Source organism: Myotis brandtii, unplaced genomic scaffold (genome assembly GCF_000412655.1).
Source record: "Myotis brandtii unplaced genomic scaffold, ASM41265v1 scaffold167, whole genome shotgun sequence".
Lineage (NCBI taxonomy): Eukaryota > Metazoa > Chordata > Mammalia > Chiroptera > Vespertilionidae > Myotis > Myotis brandtii.
This window is the reverse complement of record NW_005356128.1, coordinates 503,160-529,926: the sequence shown is the minus strand read 5'-3', so window position 1 is coordinate 529,926 and position 26,767 is coordinate 503,160. Positions and strand designations below refer to the sequence as shown.

General features: G+C 39.9%; 1 pseudogene; it reads left to right on the top strand.

Moving 5' to 3' along the window:
* The first annotated feature begins 2,894 nt into the window (after positions 1-2,894).
* The window catches only part of LOC102252755, a 25,777-nt pseudogene continuing 1,904 nt past the window's right edge, over positions 2,895-26,767 (top strand).

The window sequence follows — 26,767 nt, the reverse complement described above, 5'->3', positions numbered from 1 at the left end:
GGGGCAGGTGGGGGTGACCAGGCCAGCATGGGGGGCAGGTAGGGGTGACCAGACTTGCAGGGGGGACAGTTGGGGGTGACCAGGCTGGCAGTGGGGGGTAGTTAAGGGCGACCAGGACAGCAAAGGGGGGCAGTTAGGGGTGACCCAGCCAGCAGGGAGGACAGTTAGGGGCGATCAGGCCGACTCATAGAGGCAGTGAGGGGCAATCAGGCCAGCGGGGGGTGGCAGTTAGGCAAGCAGGCAGGTGAGTGATTAGGAGCTAGCGGTCCAGGATTGTGAGAGGGATGTCTGACTGCCGGTTTAGGTTCGATCCCTGCGGGCAGTCGGACCTCCCCTAAGGGGTCCCAGATTGGAGAGGGTGTAGGCTGGGCTGAGGCCCCCCCCCCATGCACGAATTTCATGCACTGGGCCTCTAGTACAACAAATAAAGGCATAATATCAGAAAAGATTTTCTGTATTTTCAGATGACATTGTTTGTATTAAAATGCTTTAAAAACCTATAAAACTATTACTAAAAATAACAAGTTTAAAAATTATTTTTGCTAGGGAATATATGATATAAAATTCCATTTATACCAACCCCCAAATATATCCATTAAATACTTAGGGATAAATTTAACAAAAGGCATGCAATACATCTACAATGAATACTATAAAAAAATTGATGAGAGAAAATAAAAATGTAACAAAGACCTTGAACATATACCTTACCAAAAAGGCATACAAACATACCTCCAAGTTTTTGCATGTTCAGTTCCAGGCACCTAGAATACTACTAAGCAATAACAATGAAAGAACTACTGGTCTATGTGCCAGCATCTCAAGAATATGCTTTGTAAAAGAAACATTATACAAAAGTGTATATACTGTATTATTACATTTATATGTGTTTCTAAAATAGGCCAAACTAATCAATAGTGGGAAAACCACAATAGTGGAAGTCTCTGGAAGGGGTGTGAGATGGTGATTGATTTAGAGGGGCAAGAATTAACATTCTGGGGTTTTGTTAATGTTTTACATCTTGATAGGGTTTCAGCTATACACATGAATATATTTGTCAAAACACAACAAATGTACACTTAAGATGTGTATATTCAATTGTATGCAAATCTTATATCGAAAGGAAAAATTATAGCAAATTTTAACTATTTTATGGTATGTATATGAAATAGGGAAAGTGAACTGTTTTCTGCAATTTACATTGAAATGAGTCAACAAAGTCAGATGGCTTGCTGGATGGGTAGAGTAGTAGATATGTCATAAAATGAGAGTAGCAAATGGTATTGGTAGACTCTATGAGATGAGTAAATCTATGTGTTCCCTGTAAAATTGTTTCAACTGTGTTCTATGTTTAACATTTACCACAATAGAATGGTGGAAAAATGTTTCTCAAGAAGCTAGAAAGTAGGTGACAAAAGTAAAGCAATAAGAAAATGTGGTAAGTATTATATTGAAATTGATCATTTCAAAACAGAAAAATAATAAAGTTAACAAATTCAAGAGCTACATATTAAAAAATAATGAAGTATACACATAATTACCTAATTTAATAAAGAAAATAAGTATTAAGGAGAAATACACAAAATAAAAATATGATAGAAAATGAGTATATATACAAAGGCTTCCATAGAATCATAGATTATTTCAATTCTCTGAAATAAATCTGGAAACTGAGATGTAATCTGTGATTTTTTTTATTAAAATAAAAATTTCTATAAATAACACCAGAAGAGGCAGAAAACAATGAATTTTTAAATGTTTCTATTATTTTACTCAACATTTTTATGTATTCTGTAATGCAAAGATATTTTCAAAGATATAATCTATCATATTTTCATAAGTAAAAGCCTGTAAAAGTTTCTTACAAAGTTAAACTATGAAAATTTCACATAGATAACATATGAAAAAAGAAAAACTGCAGACTTTGCTTATTTATGAAGATCGATGCAAAAAATCTTAAATGAAATATCAGCAGACTCCTCCAATAATGCCCAAATCATTCAATATTTAGAAAATCTATTATTATTTTACTATAGATCATCATATTAGTTAAAAGAGAAAACATATTATCATCTTCACAGATGTTCTAAGACCTTCAATAAAATATAATATCTATTCAGATAAAAAAAGTTAAATACTAAAAATATCTACTTCTTCACATGAATTACACCAAAAATATACTATCAAACTAGTATATATTTAGATACAGAGATATAGAAAGAGAAAAAGAAAGGAAGGGATGGTTCAAGGTGCACGAATTCATGCACTGGACCCCTAGTAGCATAATAAATATGGTAGAGTACAGACTGACAATCAGAACAGCTCTAGTCCAATTAGATCCAGTGTTATCTGTAAATAAATACCTAAGTGTACCCACTCACTATCAGCTCTGGGGTAGGTACCACCCCTTGTTTATTTTTTCCTACCACTCCTACATGAAAATTGATTCTTTAATATGTTTTATCTAAATTTTCTGCACTCATCATTTAGCCACTTAAAAACAACAAAAATTTTTACATTTTTTGTTGAGGAGATATTTGAGAGAAGAAAATATTTTTTAAATTATTAATGTTAATTCACTAAGGTCTTTCAAAATCGGTCATCTAGAATACCATTGGAATTGTAGAAAAATGGCAGAGTAAAACAACAAGGAGAAGAAATAGAAATACAAACTCCATCTATGGCAAACCAGGAGATATATGTAATCATGATACACAGTGTATAAGATCTGACAAAAGCAGTAACAATCAAGATAGTAAGAGAGAATTATCACAGATACAGATACAGAGAATTAACAGGATACAGTTTTATAAGTTCTGTCCCTTAGGAGGATAAAACCAACTATCTCTTGTTTAAAATAAGAAGTATAGGTACTCTTAGTAGCTTTAGGAAGCATGGCAGGTAAGATAGAATGAGTAATCACAGAGACAAGCCACTCTGCAAGAAACAGTCTACCAATTAAACTAGGAGGTAATATACTGAACTCAGTTAGATAGAAAGATATAAAGGTTTAGTGACTCACTCACACATACAACCCTGAATATTAAGAAGAGTTTCCACTAGCCTGAAAGATGGCACTGATTAGTTTTCCACATAAACCTTTACAAATAGCTACTCTACGAAGAATTTATCTCCTTCAAAGATACCACAAAAGGGAGAAAAGGAATTAAGTAAAAATTTAAGCTATATAGAAAGCCCTTATACTGGAAAAAAAAGATTGCATTTAACAAATAAGAATCATAACTAAACATATCACTGCAAAATTGTTAAGTCTTTAGGAAGCAACCACTTCTCTAAATCAAGAGCATAGATCAGAAATGTAAGAGCTCAGAGAAGTTGAAATAGGACAATAAAAGGAGATAAAACATGAGCTCATATAACTCAGAAAAAAAAGCAAAATTAAAAACTACAATTCTCCCATAAACAAAGGCTAAACTCAAAGCAAACAAATGAGAAATACAATGATTATAGAAAAGATAATTGAGAAAATCAAGTAAAATGAAATTAAAATGGATTTTATAAAGATTAGAAAAAATATATATATAAAATATATAAATATAATTTTTTTTAAACTTTCAAGACTTGAGTGAAGATTTCTTTCTATAAATTCAAATTCCCTAGGAAGAATTGACATACAAGAACAAATGCTGAGACAGCCTAGTAAAGTTACTGATTTCAAAGATAAAATATCAAATCACCAAAAAGTGGAGGAAAAAAACTCATGCTATTCTCAAATTAATGCTATATTAGCTGTAAAAGAACAGTAAGCAAGGACTACAAAGTCCTCAATGAAAGAAAGTAACCAACCTATCCTGGCTTTTTCAGGGTAAGTCCCAGTTTTTGTGTGTGTGTGTGTGTGTGTGTTTTTTTTTTTTTTTCACTGTAGGTCCTACATTCTAGGAACCCTCCCAGTCCCAGGCAAACCTCTGTTTCAAATGTCAAAACAACACTTATTATAATGTACATTAGGTCATAATGAGAAAATCCATTAATTCCAATATGTAGAAATAATATAGATACATGATTACATAAAATAAATCTAGAAATTAATATGAAAACTAAAAAAATAGAAAAACCTCTATCACCTATCACCTGCCAATTTAAAAGAGGAAAATCCAAAATATGAATTGCAGAATACTAGTATATAGAAATAAGGGCAGAAAGCACCACATAGAGAACCTATAGCTTATAGGTAAAGTAGTACTTGGTAACCAAGATTTGTGATCTTAAAAAAATGTAAAATTAAAAAGTAGAAGGTTAAAAAATAATAATTTAATATCCCTCATGAAAATAGATGCAAAAACATTCCATAAGATATTAGCAGATGGAGTTTTATAACATATACAATAATGATATATCAAAATTAAGTAGAATTTATTTTAGGATTATAAAATTGGTTTAAGATTTAAAAATCAATCAACACATGATCATTTTAAAATCACACGCACAAAAAAAAAATAGCATTGAACAAAATTCAACACCCATTCAAGGTTAAACAAACAAAAATATTTCTCAGCTCCCACTGGTGTGGCTCAGTTGTTGAGCGTTGACCTATGAACCCAAAGGTCATGGTTTGATTTCTGGTCAGGGCACATGCTTGGGTTGTGGGCTTGATCCCCAGTAGGTGATGTGCAGGAGGCAACCAATCAATGATTCTTTCTCATCATTGATGTTTCTATCTCTTTCTCCCTCTCCCTTCCTCTCTGAAATGAATAAAAATATATTTTAAAAAAATCTCTCAGCAAAGTAAGACCTTAGAAGGTAACATCTTCAATTCCTTATTCTGATAAAGGACACTTACAAAAAATCAACAGTTAATATCACACTTAATAGAAAGTTTCAAAACATTTTTTTCCCATAATACTGCGAATAAGAAAAGGATGTCAATTCTTACCACTTAGATTAAACATTGTACTAGTGGTCCTGCCAAACCAGGCCTGATCACCCACAACTGCCCTCCTCTGCTGGCCTGTTCACCTACAACTGCCATCCCCTGCCGGCCATCTTGTGGCGGCTATCTTGTGACGACATGAGGGCAGCCATCTTGTGGAGGTCATCCTGTGATGACATCACGCGAGAGCATGACGCTATCTAAACTTTTATTATATAGGATGTATGTATCAATGGATGGATACCAGCTTCTTGCTAAAGAATTATCTTTTAAAGTTTGGAACAAGAAAGCAGGTCCTTTGTCAGCAACCCTATATAATAAAAGCCTAATATGCAAGTAGACCAAAGGGCAGAACAACCATTTGGTGGGGGGCAGGGCTGGTGAGCAGGCAGCATCAGGCTAGCCAAGGCAGGTGCCAGCAGGCAGAGGGAGGCTGCTCGCCAGCTGGCGCCATCCCCTGATCAGCCCGCCAGTCGCCCCCTACAGAGGGCAGCCAGACTGCAGCTTAGGCCCGCTCCCCCTCAGACATCCTAAGCGGTCAGTCAGACATCCCCAAAGGGCTCCCGGACTGTGAGAGGGCACAGACCGGGCTGAGGGATCCCCCTGAGTGCACAAATTTTAATGCACCAGGCCTCTAGTTTTATTATATTGTTCCATAGCTATCAGTCACTTCAATTAGACAGTAGAAAAAAAAAATAGAGATGCCTTGGCAGTTTTGGCTCAGTGATTAGAGCATTGGCTGTTAGACCAGAGGATCACGGGTTCAATTCCTGGGCCAAGCACATGTGCCTCAGTTGCAGGTTTGATCAGGGCGTGTGGGGGAGGCAACCAGTTGATATGTGACACATCAATGTTTCTCTCTCTTCCTCTCTCTCACTCTCTCTCTTTCTCTTTCTCTCTTTTTCTCTTTCTCTTCCTTCCTCTCCCCCTTTCACTCTCAATTCAGCCAGACTGCAGCTTAGGCCCGCTCCCCCTCAGACATCCTAAGCGGTCAGTCAGACATCCCCAAAGGGCTCCCGGACTGTGAGAGGGCACAGACCGGGCTGAGGGATCCCCCTGAGTGCACAAATTTTAATGCACCAGGCCTCTAGTTTTATTATATTGTTCCATAGCTATCAGTCACTTCAATTAGACAGTAGAAAAAAAAAATAGAGATGCCTTGGCAGTTTTGGCTCAGTGATTAGAGCATTGGCTGTTAGACCAGAGGATCACGGGTTCAATTCCTGGGCCAAGCACGGAGTTAGTGAGGGATGACCAAACGACTGAACAAGCAGAGGATCACGGGTTCGATTCCTGGGCCAAGCGTATGTGCCTCAGTTGCAGGTTTGATCAGGGCGTGTGGGGGAGGCAACCAGTTGATATGTGACACATCAATGTTTCTCTCTCTTCCTCTCTCTCTCTCTCACTCTCTCTCTTTCTCTTTTCTTCTTTTTCTCTTTCTCTTCCTTCCTCTCCCCCTTTCACTCTCAATTAAAATCAGTGGAAAAAATATCTTCAGGTGAGGATTAAAAATAATAATAATAATAATAAAGGCATAAAACTTAAAGAGGGAATATTATTTCTGCAAGTGATGATTGTTTCTCCGAAAATAATTTTCTCTGAAAAACCCAAGAGAATCATCTGAAAAAAGAGAAAATAAATAATAAGAGAATTCAGTAAAAATCCATACAAGCAACAACCAGGTAGATGATGTATTATTGAAGAATAGAAATAAGCCTATTACAAAAACTTTAAAATGTTGCTGAGGTGCATAAACAAATGCTAAAACATGCATACAATCAAATCTTGAATGGGAAGATTCAATATTATAAAGATGTCAGTTCTCCCTAAGTCAATATATTCTAATTTAATTTATTCCCAACAAAAATACAAACAATATTTTTAACTATATAAGCTGATTTTTAGTTCATGAGAAAGTACTGAAAGAGATAAGTAGTGAGGAAAGACAGAACCTTGCAGATATTAGAACAGATTAAAACACTACATTAATTAATTCATGAATACTAGATTCATGACACATGAAGAGTAGAAAAAGCAAGGGGAAAATATTGCAAAGGCCAGGAATACTAATAAATAGAGAAACAATCATAGCTAATGTTATTTAGACTTCATTATATACAGTCAGCCCTCCATATCTGAAGGTTCCATATCAGCAAATTCAACCAACTGGGGATCAAAAATACTATTTTTAAAAGTTACATTGTTGCTGATGTGTACTATGTAGTTAAGTCTAGGTTTGTTGTGTCTGTACCGAACACACACAGCCTTTTTTGGTCATTATTCCTTCAACAGTAGAGTGTAAGAACTATTTAGATAGCACTTACATTGTATCAGATATTATAAGTAATCTATAATAATAAGGATGATTTAAAGTATATGGGAGAAGCTTGGCTGGTGTGGGGCAGTGATTGAGCACCGACCTATGAAACAGGAGGTCACAGTTCTATTCCTGGTCAGGTAACATGCCCAGTTTGCTCAATCCCCAGTGTGGGGCATGCAGGAGGCAGCCTATCAATGATTCTTTCTCATTATTGATGTTTCTATCTCTCTCCCACCATCTCTGAAATCACTAAAAAATGTATTTAAAAAATAAATGAAAATAAATAAAGTATATGGGAGGATGTGCACACATTATATGCAAAAACAGTGGCACTTTTATATAAGGCACTTGAGCATTCATAAGTTTTGTTATCCATGGGGGTCCTAGAACCAATCTCCTGAGAATACCAAGGGATTACTGTATCAGGCAATATGTTAAGCCTTGTACAATATTTGCCTTTCATTATGTTGTCAATGATATAATGGAATTGTTACTATCTTTATTCTTACTTATTAGATGAGAAAATTGAAGCAAAGAGATTAAAAAATGTGTTCAAGTGGAAATCATTAGTTAGTGGAGGAGCTAAATTTCAAATCCAGACAGATTGCAGAGTCCACACCCTAAAATATATGGTTTACTGTCTGAATACATTGGATAATTGAGTATATGATAATAATATATTTCAAATCATTGGAGAAAGTTACATTATTCAACACATCATATCTGGTTATAAAATAAGGTTGGGTCCCTGCCTCATATCCATTAAAAATATCAATACCAGGTAGATAAAATATTTAATATTTAAATAACCAAAAATTAAAAGTAAAGAACAAGTATATCACTGCAGCATTATTTGTGACAACAAAATCAAAATATCTGTTAATTAAGGACTGGACTATAAATTAGAGTAAATCCATACTATGGAACACTATACAGTCATTTAAAATATTGGACAGTATTATACACTCAGCTGTGGAATATTACATATCATTGAGTATAGAAAGGAAGGAACAGAGCACTGTAAATAGTATGCTATAATTTCTTTTCAGCATAAGTGTGAGTGGTCTGAGTGCATAGGCATGGATTCTGTCTAAGGCATGCGCAAAAACCAAGTAACAGGGATTGCCTCCTGGGAAGAAAAATTGGAGGACTAAGGTCCAGGGTGATAAGAAGACTAAATTTTCACTATATACTCTCTTGTACCCTTTGGATTTTTTACAGTATACATGTTATCACCTATTCACAAATAAAATTTAAAACCAACAACACAAGTGAAGATATTTCAATCAATATCTGCATAATACTATCGCTGTTCATTGAAGTAAGCAACTTCTGTGAAAACACAAAGGGGAACTGTAAAATTTAAGAGAAAAGGAACTTGGCGAGAAAAAAAGTGGTTCAATAAATGGGTCTTTAGGGTTTAATTTTCTTCAGGTCATTCTATCTTTAGACAATCTACAAAAACTAAAGTCATTTAGAAAACACACATTTAAAACAAGAACATGAATAATAATACCAACCACAACAATAGCTAACACAGTGGTGCTTACAGTTTGTCAGACACTGTTTTCAGTGCTTTGAGTATATTTATTAGTTTAACACTTACAGCAATCTTGCGTGCTCTATGTAAGTATTATTGTCTGTATTTTTCCAAAGAATAAATCTGAGTTTCCATTTGGTGCATACTCACATTTCCATTAAACAAAGAGTTATAGAGTATAGTGTACACAAGGGCAGATGACAAAACCATCTGTCCATGTTTCTATAAGCCAGGCAGAGTTTTCTGAGGCATCATGACCTCCCACACCTGAAATCCAGAGCACAAGGTCCTGCACAGGTCACAAGATGATGATGATGATGATGATGATGATGATGATGATGATGATGATGGCCCCTGGGGTGGTCTGACCTTGAGCAAGTGTCAACATTCAAAGACAATGGTGCTGATGGTGTAGTTTCCTGCTTTGAATGTTCCACATTCCTGAGCATTCACAGGGAGGGCTACTATAAAGATTTATCCAGAATCATCTACTGTGCATAATGTGGTGATGGACTTGTGAAAATAAAGAGGGCAGCTGGACAGTCTGCTTAGAGCTGATTATTGCACAGTGGTGACAGTTGTCACAAGGGGAATGCTTTAAGTATGGCATTTTGTGAAAATCTTACTCTACAGTATCTTTTCTACACACCTCTGTCCTAAGTGCCTGAAATTCCATAAGGAAGCATTGCTATCTTCTGAGAAAACTTCACTTTTTCGATGTAAATAATGCATGTATAAATATATAAACAAATATGTAGAGAGAGAGAGTTAGCACTAAATAGAAGAGTGAGTTATTTTAAAAGAAGAAAAGCACAGAAGTTAGTGTCAGATATTTGTTCTAAACTTTAATATACCTCTGAATAAGTCTGTGCCACCAGGCAAGTTTACGTAAACTGAGTTTGCTTCCTCTTCTCTACAATGGAGCTACTAATTCCCATCTCATAGGGTTGTTGGTAAAATTAAATACGGACACACATACAGTCCACTTGATATAGAATCCAGTTAAATGTTCCACTAACATCAGTTTCCTTCTACACTTTCCTACCCAATTAACCCCGTCTTCTTGGCAGGCGATTCAAGTAACTTTGCTGGAACCAAACTTGAACATCGTGCCTAAAACTGGCCTTTTGTGCAGTGACCACCCACACCTTTTTGTTCACTCCACTCCCCTGACCCTTGACCCAAACTACTCACTAAAGTTCATAGTGTGGTAAGCCAATCTCACAATGAAAGGAACATTTCCTACCTTTGAAAATATGGGCAGAGAACCAGCAGACTTGTGGTGCCTTTCATTTCCCATCTGTAAATTTCTCAAAATAGTTTCCTGTAAGCAATCTCCTAGGGCCCATAAAGCGATTAATAATATTAAATGTCTCAGTCGCCTTTAGTATTTCAGATAAAATAGTATCTTGAATTACGAATGGGAAGGAGGCAGAGTGATCTGCCTTCTTTCTATTCACCTGCATGCTAGAATCTCAGAGGGATGACAGGAATCAATTGGTCATTAAGGACATATCACTTTTGCCTGAATCCAGCAATGAATGAACAGTGCTGCTATAGGTAAAATCCAGTGCTACCTCTGAAATCAGGAGGTTTCAATTCAGCAGGCTTAAAGAGGATGGGCATCACAGAGTGACTTTTCCTGGGAGCACTTTAAAACATGACTCAGTTTCACATTTGTCCGAAATTCTGTAGCTGTGAAGTTGAATTTTAAAAGTGCAAGTATAGCCCTAGCTGGTTTGGCTCAGTGGATAGAGCGTTGGACTTTGGACTAAAGGGTCCCAGGTTCGAATCCAAAGGCAACAAAATCTCAGACATATGCCGAAACAATCTCTTCACTGATTACAGCTCCTAGGGCACTTGAAACTAAAGAGAAAATGAACAAATGGGACTACATCAAAAAATATATTTTTAAAAAATAAATAAATAAATAAAAGTGCAAGTATAAGTGAGTACAATATTCTCTTTGCAAAACCTCTTTCAATATCACCCTATTGGGGTGGTTGTTTTCTAGAGATGTGATTTTTAAACTGTCCAGTCCTGACAACTGTGCCCCCCCCCGCCCCCGCCTTTCCCCATCAAACACTGCAGGAGGCCACTGTCATCATCAGTGCCACATGCCTTTTTCACCCCCACTGTTCTCCCACTCCATGTCAGGCACATTAAAACAGGCAGCCAGCGTTCCAGCCACCCTCTTTATCGGCCTTCACAATCCTTCCTCTGCTATCATGCCACTGCAGAGGTCTGGACCAGTTTCCTGTAATCTGGGAAGGAAAAATGTCTCCCTTATGAGCCTAGCTGTTTTGGGTAAGTGATTTCCTCCTCTCTTCTAACGGGAGTTCATATAGCTTCCTTTGCTCAGCCTGCTAACCCTCCTCCAACGGTAAGCAGTCTCCCTAAGCCCCAGGATTTCAGCCTGCTTCTCCTTTTCCTGCTGTCAGAGTGCAGGATTTCCTGAGCCAGGGATGTAAACAGCGTTCAGGCACTGCTGGGCCCTGATCTGACCACACCTCACAGGGACCACCCTACTCTCTGTACAACACATTGTACTTATAACCCAGGGCACTGAGGGCAGTCCCTACTTTGATATATTATTTCCTTCATTCCCCAAAGCTGAGCAAAATGGGACATCCTTCATCCTCCAGTACAAGAGCCCCTATTCTCTCCCTGATTTAATCTGAGGGTGGTCTTTTTGCCTAAATCCCTATGCTGAAGAATTTAGTAAATATTAAGGATAACTCAATAGCTAGCAAAATGTTGCATGAGATATAATATTCCAGCTGAAATCTCTTCTGAGCATGCTTAATATTTAAAACGTTAAACAATTTGAAAATAAAAGGATTCGTACATATAACTGATTAGGACCACTCTGTAATCCTTTTTGTTTCTGGTGGAGGAGTGTAAGTAGACAATTATAACAATTTGAAGTATGTATTGCATATATGATAAAACTTCCAAACAGGAACTAGAAAATGACTATAGAGATAAGTCCATTTTAAATCTGAGAAGGTAACATTTACCAGTGGAGACCCAAAATAAAATACTAAATTTATCAGATGGTTAGCAAGAAATCCAGTCCCTTTAGTTACTACCATCCCACTTCCAGTCCCCACCCCACTCCCTACCATATATCTTGATATGGAGACCCAAAATAAAATACTAAATTTATCAGATGGTCCAATAGCAAGAAATCCAGTCCCTTTAGTTCCTACCATCCCACTTCCAGTCCCCACCCCCGCTCCCTACCATATATCTTGATGTAGCCCAGGATTCCGAGGTGCTTACTAGAATTCAAAAGAATTTCTCAGCTTCCCAGCCTTACCACGGGACCAGAACTCAGGTGCACCCTTTCAGGTCACCTTTAGTGCTGCTGCAAGCAACCATGCTGCCACCAGATGATCCAAAGAGGTCCTCTGGTGGCCACGCATGGCCAGGAGGCTGAAGCATATTGCAGCTGGTCATGACCAAAGCTGTGTGTGGCCTGAGACTGGGCCTTCACTCCAAGTCCTCCCCAGTCCATGGCAGTTCATCAAGTTCAACTCCTTCTTCACAATATGATGCTCATATAGGGGTGCCCACAACCAAATGAGACTGAGTACAACATGTTAGCACGTTCACACTCATTTTTGCAGGCACTTCCTGGGGCCATCAGACTGCCCCCAGGGGTACACTCCACCACTCACACTCTGGGGGCTCCCAAAGCACCATCCCTCCTTCAACAGCCAGTTCAGGGTAGAAGGAAGCCCACAGGTTTCTCTATTTCTACCTTCTTGGAAAATTTATTTGGAAAAACTCACTGTTCCCTCCTGTCCCTGGGCTGTGGTTAAGGATACCATCTTCATTCAGACAGGTTTCTTTAACTTTGAATCTTTGAAAGAAAAGGAGTTGGAAATCTTGTAGGCACGTGACAACTGCTATATAAATGATTCACTCTCTCACAGTAAACTTAAAATTCTTATTATTTAAAGTTTTGACTAATTCCAATTTAGTGAAGAGCCAATTGTGTTCTATACTGTGCACTCCCTGAAAGCAGTCTTCTTGACTTCTATGTGCAATGCTTACAGCCCCTACAGCAAAATACATGTTCAGTAAATACTAGTTGGTTGGCTGTGGTGCCCAGAGGCCAGCTCTCCTTCCAGGTGGCTGTGCTCGCCTCCAGCGCTCTGTTAGAGTCTCCCAGCTAATCCACGCCTCTACTTCTTTGGATTCAAAAACTCATTTTTTACAGCTGTTCTAAGCAGCACCTTCCCTTTCAAAGCATGTTTCCCTGAAGGTCCTGCATCTGCATCATTCTCTGCAGGTGAAGTCAGCTGGGCTGTACTCTGGCCTAGGCAGAGGGATGCTTACAGGTGTCTCCTAAGAATTCCATGAATACAAGCTCCTGGATGACCATGAAGGTACTGGCAGCTTCCACACACAGCCTGCTCATCACCCCTTCTTCATGCTAGAAGCCCTAGCTGAAATGAAACAAGTTGCACCAGCCCTAAGTGAAGTCACTGAAGCCAGCTTGCTCCCTGACCACCAGTGTCATTCCTCAGACTCCATGCTGTTTGGGGCCACCTCCAGCCCAGCTTCCACTTCCTCCAGGCTAGTAAGAAAAATGATCTCACTTGGCTCTTTTACCTTTATTTCCAAAGATCTTCAACAAAATAGGAATGAAAAATTCCTCTCAATAAACTCAGAAGTTGATCTTGTATATGAAAATTGTATTACTATTGTGTGTGGCTACTCCTAGCTCAAGGGAGACCTGGGTTAACAGATAAACAGTGGTCAGATGTCCTGGAATTAAGCTGAGATAGATACTGGGTCATTTGTTGGTATGAAGTCAGAGTCCAAATTGGGAACCATATTTCATATGTGGATGAAAAGGGATCACATGCTAACCAAACTAGCTCAGGGAAGGCCTGCATGACAGCCTTGCAAACTCAGAGACCTAAAAGTAACCACATACGATGGTCTGTAATTAAAACTTTTTAAACTAAAAAGCAGTTTATGGTGGGTAGTCATGTCCTAGGCCAATATCTTCCGTGACAAAGATCAATCTTTAACTCCATTGTCTTTTTGCATCTACAATAACATCTTTGAATGTCAAAGTAATTTTTCTTTTTCCAAGACCCCTGAAAGCACAGGCACCACTCTGCAGAGACCGCAAATCCCCTCATTGTTATTGAATTAACTAGAGGCCCCTATGCACGAAGATTTGTGCAAGAATGGGCCTTCCTTCCCCTGGCTGCTGGCACCACCTTCGCTCCAGCCCGGAGCCACCTTTCTGCCTTTCTTCTGGCCCGGAGCCGCCTTTCCGCCTTCCCACACTGCCCAGAGGCCCCAGCCCTGCCCTGCTCCTCGCCGTTTAGCACCTGCATATGCAAATTAACTCACCATCTTTGTTGGATTAATCTGTATACTCACTCCTGATTGGCTGGTGGGCATTGCAAAAGTACAGTCAATTTGCATCTTTCTCTTTTACTAATGTAGAGTGTTGAATGTTAACTATACTGCATCCACCTGTGTAAAAGAACTTTGTGTCTATCATTTTACTTTTTATCCAATCCCAGAGGTTTTCCTGCTTTTCTTTCTCCCACCTCCCTATCTGTCACCCAATGGATTTCATGTAACCCACTTACATCTCCTCTTTTGATTGAATGTATAAAACAAGGTGCAAAACTGCCATTCTCCAGAGCATTATCTCAATCCATTGAGATTCTGCTTCCCAGCATTTGTCAACAGTTTGGCTCATATAAACTCACAAAAATTCTTCACAGGTTTGAATGTTTCTTATGTTAACACATAATATCAGATATCTGGTCAGTTAGCGTAGTTTGAGTTGTTCTGCTGTCTAAGAAGACCTCTGGAAAGTATTGTTCTTTCAATATCACAAGTACATGCATAGCACTGGCAACTGTAACATCATTTTAAAACAGAAAAGATAGTTTCTGACTCTAAGACTTTCACAGGAAACAGAGAAGAGAGTAAAGCAGTTTTAAAAATAAGTTATTGTGTTCACTTATGACATTAGGAGTGAAAAAAAGAAAACTAAAATTTAAAAATAAATAAATATTATTTATACAATAATTGAAAAAGCCAGGTTTTTATATTGCTGAGCATAAGTAAATTTCTTTCAAAATGCCACCCTACTAATTTAGTAAACACCATGCTTTTGTCAATGAGAATATTTATTTCTAATGTAGGAGTAAAGGTTTCCTATAATGGACTAGATTTCAATGATAAAGCTTTGTCTCCACCTGCAGGAATGAAGAGACTGAATTCTTTCTTGTTATTTGAAAATATGTAAGGCTTCTAGTATCACCACTAAAAATATTAAGTATAATCAGTATTCAAGCTTTACTACATATTCTTCTATAATAAAGTAATAATTGAATAAAAACAATGTTGATTTTGATTAAAAGATGTTAATTTTTATAACTCCTTATTGAACAACATATATAATAGAAAATGTCACAATTATTTATTTACATCTTGATATAACTGTCACAAAGTTTCTATCTCTCTCTCTCCCTCTCCCTTCCTCTCTGAAATCAATAAAAATATTTTAAAAAAATAAAATAAAATAAACACACTGGGAACCATCATCCATATCAAGAAATAAGACACTGGCAGCACCCTAGAAGCTTCCTCACAAATTGCACATATTTTTAAAACCTGGATTAAACCTTAGTCTTTTATCTATCCAGCAGTACATCCCAAAACAGAAAAGAAGCCCTAGCCGGTTTGGCTCAGTGGGTAGAGTGTTGACCTGCAGATTGAAGGGCCCCAGGTTCAATTCTGGTCAAGGGCATGTACCTCGGTGGCAGACTCCTCCCCAGGCCCGGGCCCTGGTCAGGGCACGTGCAAGAGGCAACCAATCGATGTGTTTCTCTCACATGGATGTTTCTGTCTGTCTTTCCCTCTCTCTCAAAATCAATGGAAAAATATCCTTGGGTCAGGATTTATAAAAACAGAAAAAGAAAAAGAAAGGAAGCCACAGGCTGCAGACAGATGCTTGCCCTGTAAGCATCCTGACCCAGGAGCTGCCCCCGAAAAGGCCGTTGCCAGCCATGCTGTAATGGAGAGTGGGCAGCAGCTCCCTGACTTTCTATGGCTCCTGTCTCTTACCAGGGCTGCAAATATGATCAGCTCATGTTCATGTTCAAGGATAGATCTAGCACTCATCTTCATTAAACTAAGATATATAATAATAAAAGCATATATGCAAATCAACCGAATGACCAAACAGCAGAACGACCATCCAGACAACCTTCTGGACAGCCATGCTATGACACCCCCTGGCTGACACCCACTGGCTCCAGGCCAGCCAAGGCGGGTGTGATGCGATTGGTCGGGGCCTGGCCATTGCCCCATGATCACCCTGCAGAGGGAGGCCCAGGCCACTAGCTGGCAGGGCGATTGATCAACAGGGGGGCTCCACGAATGCCCCAAAGAGGGAGGCCCAGGCCACCGACCAGTGGGCTATGGTGGGTGGGCAGGGCCTCCCTCTGTGGGGCACAATCGATGGCAGAGCCCCGTGATCAATCGCCCCAAAGAGGGAGGTCCAGGCTACCCGGTAGCGGCACTGCAGCGGGTAGCTTGGGCCTCCCTCTGTGGGGGGCGATCCATTGTGGAGCCCTGGCCGGGTGGGCAAGGCCTACCTCTTTGGGATCAATTGTGTCCCGGACTGCGAGAGGGCTCAGGCCAGGTTGAGGGACCTCCTCCCCCAGTGCATGAATTTCGTGCCCTGGGCCTCTAGTTCTATCATAAGGCTCAATCCAGATGAAAATAAAGCAGATTGAGGTTTGGCCTCACCAAACCTTTTTCTCGTGTAGTTCTTACAAAATGTAGTATTTAGGGAGGACTCTTATTTGATCTGTTCCAGATAAGAGTGGGGGTAACCACAGGTTACACAATCAGCATGTCCAACATTCTACACCCACACCATGTAAGAAATTACATATGGCCCAAACCACAACTTCTAACTAAAATAAGGCTGCATCCTAACCTTCCTATTACTCAGTGTCTTAAAACTATTATTTCGTATAGGTTTTTTTAGTTTAGATTTTTTTTTTTTTTTAGTTGAGCTGTTTCAAATAGGAAAGTACATCCAGTCCCTGTTAGTCTATCAAGGCTGGAAGCAGAAATCTAACAACTTACATGCTGATAGTCCTCTGGAGGTTTCTATTTCTAGAAATACAAAACATTTGATTATTCTTATGCTTTGCTATATAATGGGTTCTAATTTTTCTTTACCAAGTATATGTGGTTGCTTGTTTTATAACCACAAAGTTTATGGTTATATTCAGACTTAGATTTAAAGCGATTAACAACCCATCTCCCAGTGATTCAGCGGGGAAGAACAAATTCACATCTAAATGTTAAGAACTCAAGGGAAAAGGAGACAAGAAGAGAGGAGAAATAGAAAGAAAGGAAATTACGAAACTTAACAAAATAGAACAGGCTCTATTTTCCTTCTACTCTAAAGTATATGCTCAAATAGTTTGTTGGACTATCCTATATAATAAAAGGCGAATATGCAAATCAACCAACCTGTCACTATGACACGCACTGACCACCAGGGAGCAGATGCTCAATGCAGGAGCTGCCCCCTGGTGGTCAGTGCGCTCCTACAGGAGGAGTGCCACTCAGTCAGATGCTGGGCTCACAGCTGGCTAGCCCGACGGCGTTGGCAGGAGCCTCTCCCCGCTCTGCGGCAGTGCTAAGGATGTCTGCAGGGAGCGGGTCTAAGCCATCAGTCCAACATCCTCCGAGGGCTCCCAGACTGTGAGAGGGCATAGGCCGAGCTGAGGGACCACCCTTCCCCCGTCCCCGCCACCCAGTGAAAGAATTTTGTACACTGGGCCTCTAGTTTCTAATATTTGCTAAAATCACTGTAAAAATGTATTTGAACATTTGTCACTAAAGAGTTAAACCAGACTCCATGGGGGTGGGGGTGGGGCTGAGGTTGCCTGCTGACCCTGCCAGGTGCCTTTGGTAAAAGGGAAGTAACAATGTGTCTAGTAAAAACACATTATGAGCACATTTCAGCTATTCAAACCACATAGAGGAAATGGGGGAAGGGAGGCAGGGGTGGGATGGGGTTCAGAGAATGAATAAAAGGAGAAAATAGCCCAAAATTCTGCTATGGCTCTTCATGTGATGAATGCCTCCATTGTATGAAGCTGTGGGTCCAAATAAGAAGGTTATTCAGTTATTGCAGTCTGCATCTGAAATATGAAATAGTTCTATTCCAGCTGTTTAGCTTCTCACACTACAAAAAAAGTCCTCCTCATTAGCTACCACTTTTTTTAAAAAAATACATTTTATTGATTTTTTACAGAGAGGAAGGGAGAGGAATAGAGAGTTAGAAACATCGATGAGAGAGAAACATCGATCAGCTGCCTCCTACACACCCCCTACTGGGGATGTGCCCGAAACCAAGGTACATGCCCTTGACTGGAATCAAACCTGGGACCTTTCAGTCTGCAGGCCAACGCTCTATCCACTGAGCCAAATCAGTCTGGGCACTACCACTTTTTTTCTATGGTACAACTTCATTTCATACTTTTAGGGGGGAAATAATTTTTCTAAAACCTCTCTTCTCTAACCTCAAGTAAATTTACATGTTCCAGTGAATTGGGGTGAATGTTTGGACCTAATTTTATGTTTGCCATAAGTCCACCAACCCTCTAATAGGTGTCCACACATTATGTGGGAGCAGCCCTCATCTCTGCTTCCCTTCTCCAAAACAGCTCCTCTCTGTGTCCCTATCCTCACCCCCAGGTCCTTCACTGCCATCTATTTTCCTTGGATAAGAGCCTCACAATGAATAGGAAACATTTTTGAGAAGGGAGGAGGGGTTGTGAAAGAGACTTAGAGGCCAAATGGGGCCCTTGGAGGAAAATGAATTCAGAGTGGCTGATAAAACTCAATAGCATTCAGTGTTGCAGAAAGCAATGAACATTTTACTTAGCAGCAGTTCATCTAGTGTTCCAGTCTAATTGAAGATCATTTTCCAAGAAGAAAATAAGGGTGTGTGGTTTACAGCTACACATCTGTATATGGTGCTGAGAGCCATCCATTTTTTCCTGTGTAGGCTTTTGTGCAAGGAAAAGACTCATCTTTGTTTTTCTGTCTGGCTCCTGGTGTGGTATTCTTTCATAGGAATAACACAAAGGGAAATTAGATGGTTTGCAACCCACTTTAAAAGGTAAATTTTGAGAGAAAATTATGTGCTATAACTTGATCATAATATTCTATATCTAAATATCCTCAGACCTCCTTACGTAACTGAGTGTATATAAAATATGCAAATATTGATCCGGAAGCTGAGTCTTCTATCAAATTAGCTGAAAGTATAATACCTTGAGAAACCACAGAATCTATTTTTTTTTCATTTATTTGAGAGTAATATGAACCCCTGACCAAAAACAGTAATTTTCACTTGTTGTATTAAATCTAAATAAAATAAAACTTATAAATTATTTCTCCCTGGATACTGCCTTTGAATAGAAGAGGCCTTTCTTTCCAGGAAGGGTCAGCCCGTAGGCCATGTTAGCCTGAGGGGTCTTATGCTTCCTGGTGGTCTTGCCTTCCATGGAGCCAGTCATCATGTTGCTTTATACATTTAAAAGCAAAGTACTGAACTGTTAACGTAATTTGGTTAGATTTCAGGAATTGGATATTTGGACACCCAATCAAATTTCTTCTTTTCTCCTTTTGGTCTTTCTCTTTTTGCTAGTATAAAGGCTGTAACTGTGAGGAATGGATAGTAATATTGGCTTCTAGTTTAAACTCAATACATTTGTAAGTAAAAAATTCAAAACTCCTTATTTAACTTCCTGACATATGTTCTTTAAATAGAACTGTGAATTTTGACTGCAGTAGATAGCAATTAATCTACAATCCTACATGGGTTACCCATCTATTCATTCCTCAGAAAGTTTCTTCTAATTCAGGAACTATTATAAGTTGCTAATAGTGGGTACCTAATAAATATTTATAAATTTTACTTAACCTGATATAATATCTCCAAGATCTATTTGGTACCCAGATTCATGAATATTCCTGCAATATTTGTCTCTGATATTCAATTCTCAGAGGTGAAACTGAGGTGGGTGATTTTGAATGATTTCTGGCCCTGGATTCCTTTCCTATGATATCAGAGACATAGCTTTCTGAGGTGACTTCAGGACAGAGCCCTGGAGAGGCCTTTGCTCTGTGAAGTCACCCTTAGAAGCTAAAATAATCTATTCAATGGTTCTTGGCTGGCTCCTGCTGGCTCAGCTGAGATTTAAACCTCTGATTTCAACAGGAGACTTGACACTTTTGAGCTTCCTCATCTCCATGCCATTGGACCTGAGAAGTCACATAGTCTGGCTGGCACCTTTGCAAACTACTTCCCCTTGTGAAAAATGAATAAGGACTTTTACAACAAGGAAGAAAACATGCTGCCTGTCCTGGATTCCCAGCCTAGGCAAGAACAGTGTCTAGGTTCATCAAGGCCCAACAGGGAGATGTGGAGTTAACTCCGTTGTTTATAGGAATGATCAACTTAAGGGGAGCCATGAACTGCTGCCAGCATATATTCTTCTTGCCTCCATATTAGTTCCATCACAGGCCAAGAGGTCTGCTATAGACTTAGTAATCAGCATAATAATTGCTAATAATTATTGAGCACTCATCATATATCCTGCATTGTTTTAAAGTCTTTTTAATAATTCATTTTATTATTATAACAGATCTATAAGGCAGATACTAATCTTTCTATGCTGCTGATGAAAAAACTGGAGCACAGATATTTTAAATAAATTGCCCAAGGTTTACATAGTGAAATGGTATAAAATTGTATGCACAATTCATTGAAACTCTTCTCTTCAAAAAGTTGAGTACAAACCTCCTCCTTCCTTGATTTGAATCAGACTTAGAGACTCAAGTCTGATGAATAGAATGTAAGTGATAGCATAAGCTTCCTCCACTGGGATAAAATATGTTGCTCCTTCTTCCTGGATCTCTCTTGGATTGCTCACTCTGGGGGAAGCCAGTCATCGTGTCATAAGGACTCTCAGGCAGCTTGTAGAGAGGCCCACATGGGAGGACCAACAGCTAGCACCATGTGCCCCCAGGTAAGTCAGCCATCCTGGAAATGGGTCCTCCTGCCCCAGTCAAGCATGCAGATGAAGGCATCCTCATGATAGACCCTGAGCTAGCTAAGCCACTTCTAAATCTCTGACCTACTGAAACTATCCTATATAATAAAGAGGTAATATGCAAATCAACCATCACTCCCACACACAAGATGGCCACCCCCATGTGGACACAAGATGGCCATCAGGGGAGGGCAGTTGTGGGCAATCAGGCCAGCAGGGGAGGGCAGTTGGGAGGGACCAGGACTGCAGGGGAGGGCAGTTAGGGGGGACCAAGGCCTGCAGGGGAGTGCAGTTAGGGGCAATCAGGCCAGCAGGGTAGCAGTTAGGTGTTGATCAGGCTGGCAGGGGAGTGGTTAGGGGGTGATCAGGCAGGCAGGCAGAAGTGGTTAGGGCAATTAGGCAGTCAGGCGAGCGGTTGGGAGCCAGCAGTCCTGGATTGTGAAAGGGATGTCCAACTGCCCATTTAGGCCCGGTCCTGAACGGGCAGTCGGACATCCCTCGGGGGGTTGCAGATTGGAGAGGGTGCAGGCTGGGCTGAGGGACACACACCCCTGTGCACGGATTTCGTGCACCGGGCCTCTAGTCTATATATATAAAAGGCTAACATGCTAAGTGTCCAACCATCTGACCAGTTGCTATGACGCACATTGACTACCAGGGGGCAGACACTCAACACAGGAGCTGCCGTGACACACATTGGCCATTTACAGAGAAACGGCACCACGGACCTTGCACCCACAAAGCAACACTTGGCTTCCCCCAAGTGGGACACAGGCCCTGCCACCACCCCGGAGCAGCGCCCCACCAAATCACAGCCAATGCTGCTGAGACCCCATGGCGCAAAATGCAGCCCACAGCCCAGCCCAGCCTGGAAATGGTCGCTGTGGGCGCCAGGTAATGATGTCACATAGCAATGCCCGGCTTTCTCTCCCTAGCGATGACTTTTAGTTTCTTCAGCCCAGAAACATGACTTGCTTTATAGCCAGGTGCAAATATTTCACACTTTAACCAAATGTCTGTGAAGTGTTTTCCTGTGCCTCATTTGATCCTCACAAAGGTCCTGGAGTATGTAGATAGGAGACTCGGTGGAATCCTATTTTTTTTTTTTCATTTGCTGGAAAATGGAGATTTAGAAAGTTTAGAAACTTGACCCAACTGAAAAGAAGTAAGAAATGGTGTGAAAATGACTTCAGGTTTTCTCACTGCACAGAATATAGTCAAACACTACTGCAGTTAAATAATTTACCCTTTGTTCTCCCTGTGTGATCTACAATGATAATCTGCTTCATGTTGATATTTACTGCTGTGTTGCTGACAATTACCTGAAAGAGAAGTTGGGGTGCTTCACTGGGCTGGAAAAAGTTTAGCTAAATCAGAAAGCAGATCTAATTAAACAAGTTTATTCTATATCTATAAAAGGCTAAGTTGACTCACGCATATGCTATACATATAAAGCTCTCACTGGCGCCAATCACATGCGCGTGTTTCAATCTGTCATTGTTGATCATGAATTTGGCTGACACTTCTATTATAGAGAAAGAGTGAATAGCAATATTAAAATATTTCTTCTAATTAATTTCAATGTGCACAAATCCGTGCACTGGGCCACTTAGTGAGATAATAAATGTTTATTGTTCTGAACTGCTAGGTTTAGGGTAATTTGTTATGTATCAATAGAAGACTAATTCACATAGCTTTTAAGTGTCAGAGCCAAGATACCAATTCTGGGGTCTGAAGTCAGAGCCAAATTTTCCACTATATAATTCTGCCTCTATTAATAAAAAGGATATATTTGATGAGCTCAGATTCTTTTTTTAAAGAAGTTTTCAATAATTGGAAGGACTATTTCATTCAAGCTGCAGAAAATTCTAAGGTGTTTTTAGACACTTAGAAATCCAGTGATGGCAATGTAGACATTAGCATACAATCACTCCTTTCCTTGGATGTTCTGAATGAATGAATGAATGCTGGTCAAGGTCTTTGGCCCTATCCTAATTTTACTAGACTCCAGGCAGACGATACCTTTCTATTAGCACATTACTTCAGACAAGCCTGTTACAATATCATTAATCAAATTACAGCTTTCTTTAATGACATTTCTATTCTGAGAATACACCATAACCACCTTAACCAAATTGGATCCGTATCAAACCTATCAGCCTATTGTGTATTAACCCTTTTTTATAATCTAGTACTTTTAGTCTGGGAGGAAAACATAAACATTTAGATAAACTCATTTCTGCAAGTGGCTATTTCCCATTATGTGTTGATTAGGACTGCTTAACCCTCAGAAGGTTGACTCTCTGCTGCCACCTTGTTGATACAATAAAATGTTAATGTCCATAGCATTGGGCTTTGCACAGAGTGGATGCTCATTGGTGATTCTTGTCTCTTTCCCATCACTCCCCCCATATATTATTAAGAGAAAGTTAGTCTTCCTCAGAAATGATTAGATATTTGTCTAAATAACCATCATGACATAACCCCACAGGCTGTGGTAAACATGTGTTCCCCACTTTTCAGTACCAAGGTACCTAGAACATCCATTCAGATATTCAGGAAGATACTTGGTAAAGAATTTAATAATTATTTAGAATCAAGGGAGACAGATGGCCTTAAAGATATTCCAAACAAGAAGAGCTAATCTGACTCAGGAATCTTAATACTCATTGTCTCTCATTTGGAGAAGTGCCACAATTACAATCTCTCTGCCACTATTCCTGTATGTTTTCTACAAAGCAACCACATCAATCCTCTGTTTAAGACCCATTACAAAACCCAAGTTTCCCACCACAATAGAACTTTCCACAATCTGACCTTGGCCTACCTTATTTCCCAACAATCTTCATGCTTTTCAACTTAATAACACTGAACTTTATAGAATTTCTTGAGCAACCATCCTCTCTAACTGCAACCCCGTTTATATCTCCTTCAAGTTTTGGGCTAGAGTTTATCTCATCTAGGATATCATCCACCCACTCCCCCTGACCTCTGCCCTTGAGCCTTCCTCCCCACTGCTGGAGTGGACCCTTATCCTACATGCACTCAGTATGCTATGTTGACATTATTCGAATGCTTGTCTCATACGCTCTTTGACAACATCTGCAGGATCATATTTAACTTTGCATTCCTGATAACTGGAAAATAGTAGGTGCTTAATAAAAGAGGAAATGTATACAAAGCATGCAGCTCAACACCTTACATAGTTAGTGATCCATTCATGCTGTTATTGTTAATTTGTTAATGAACTCAATGATCACTGCTCACATATCTACAAGCAAAAATTTGTTTGCTTTCTTCCTGGTAAAAACTAAAGAGAGGAAGGTTCAATGAAAGAAAAGGAAAGGGAAGGGAAAGGAAGCAAAGGAAAGGGAAGGGAAGGGAAGGGAAGAAAAAAATACACATAGAAAACAATGAAGATTCTAAATACACTAAAAACAAGCAATTAAATAAACTAAATCAAATGAGATTAATTAGAAAATTAGCCCTGACTAGTTTGGCTCAGTGGATAGAGCGTCGGACTGCAGACTGAAGGGTCCCAGGTTCGATTCCGGTCAAGGGCATGTACCTTGGTTGCGGGCACGTCCCTAGCAGGGGATGTGCAGGAGGCAGCTGATCAATGTTTCTCTCTCATTGATGTTTCTAGCTCTCTATCCCTCTCCCTTCCTCTCTGTAAAAACTCAATAAAATATATTTTAAAAAAGAAAAGAAAATTAAAGCAATGGACACTTGAAAATTTTCCTAGAGGGCTAGATAGTCTTTACTAGGAAAATGGCTTTGAGGAAAATGGTAAATTCCCTATAGCCTGAGTCACTAAAAACTGGAACAGACCGGGGGAGAGTGGTGGCAAGGCTGCCCAGCACCAACTCTGCCCTTGGGGCTGCACTGGCCTCTCCCCTGCTTGCCTGCCTTCCTGTAGTGGCCAAGCATGCAGGAAATGCCTGGTAGTCATCTTAGAACTTTAAAAATGGAACAGACCTGCTTTTAGAGGATAATGCTGAGGACACAATGAAATCTTGGAATAATAGCCAGTCCAGATCTCTGTAGCAGTGACCAAAAAGAGGAAAAGGGATAATTTGAGGTAAAAATTAAGATGATTTATAAGAAATGATGGATCTAAGTAATCTGCCTACCTCACTTTTTGCTTGCAGGATCCATGAAGCAGTGTTTGAGGTGCAAGAACAAGAAAGATTTGAAGCATTTTTCAGCATCTATGATAACCAGGTTACATTTCGGTTGTTTAAAAGCTTTAGAAGAGTCATAATGCATTTCAACAAGCCTGAAGCAGAAGCAAAAGCATGAATAGAACACCATGAAACAAGGAGATTAAAAAATGGCAGCAGAGTAGGAGGATGCTGCATGGACATGCTCCCAGGAATAAGCTGGAATTACAACTGAAATACAGAAAGGCTTCCTGAATAATCAATGGGAAACTCACAGGAGAGAACCCTGATACCCAAGGACGGAAGGTGGAGACGTCATAGAGACTGGTAGTAGGGGCAGAGGCAGGAAAGGGCAGGCCGAGCACCCACAGATGGCAACTGAAGTCCTGAAGAAATATCTCAGCTGTGGGGGGGGGCGTGCCACTGAGAACTCTGTGATCTAATCCTGACACTAGGATTCCCAGCAGAGAGCACCAAACTGAGGAGGATACCCACATAACATCTAGCTGTGAAAAGCAGTGGGATGCTGTCTGCCAGGGAGTGGCAGCTGAAAATTCCGGCACCCTCTTAAAAGGCCAATGCACAAAAATTCCATGTGGAGCCACCCACCTTGTGCAGAGGGACGGTGAAGTGGACTGGAACTGTGAGAGCAGAACTCAAGACTGGGGACTCGGGGGACAGAGCTCAGAAGGCAGACACCCCAAGTTTCCTGGGCTAAGTCATTCCCTCACACAGCAGAGGACATCTTTCCCACATATACATCTGCCTTGCCTGGGGGGAAGACAGTTGACACACCCTAATGGAAAACACCCTGCCCTGAGGCCACTTAAGGGATTAAAAGTAACAATTTGCCTCCAGGCAGAAGCAACTGCCCCACCCTGTTGGAAAAAAACTCTCATCACACCTGAGGATGATTGCCTGGGGGCAATTCAAGTTGAATCCTATTAGTCTGTAAGCAGGCGGTCTCTGGAGGATTTGAGTTTTTGCCTGATCCATTAGTCAGAAACAGCCTTTAACACTGTCCTGCACTAGAGATTGAGAAGTATAGAGGATCTACCTAGATCAGGGGTCCTCAAACTACGGCCAGCGGGCCATATGCAAATACAAATATTGTATTTGTTCCTGTTTTGTTTTTTTACTTCAAAATAAGATATGTGCAGTGTGCATAGGAATTTGTTCATAGTTTTTTTTTTTTAACTAGAGCCCGGCCCTCCAACGGTCTGAGGGACAGTGAACTGGCCCCCTGTTTAAAAAGTTTGAGGACCCCTGACCTAGATCATAGTCACAAACCCAGACAATAAAAATGAGGAAACAAAGGAACAAACCCCAAATGAAAGAACTAGCAAATTTTCCAGAAGAAGAGGTAAATGAAGCAGAGATAAGAAATTTATCTGAAACAGAGTTCAGAGTAGTGATGTTAAAAATACTCAACCGTATAAAAAAGGATATAGTAACTATGAAAAAAGAACAGTCTGAGATAAAGAATGACATAACACAAATAAAGAACACATTGGAAGGAATACACAGCAGATTAGGGGAAGCTGAGGACTGAATCAATGAATTAGAAGACAGAGGTGAAATATCACTCAGAGTACCAAAAATAAAAAAACAGAAGGACAGCCCTAACCGGTTTGGCTCTGGATAGATAGAGCATCGGCCTGCAGACTGAAAGGTCCCAGGTTTGATTCCGGTCAAGGGCATGTACCTTGGTTGCAG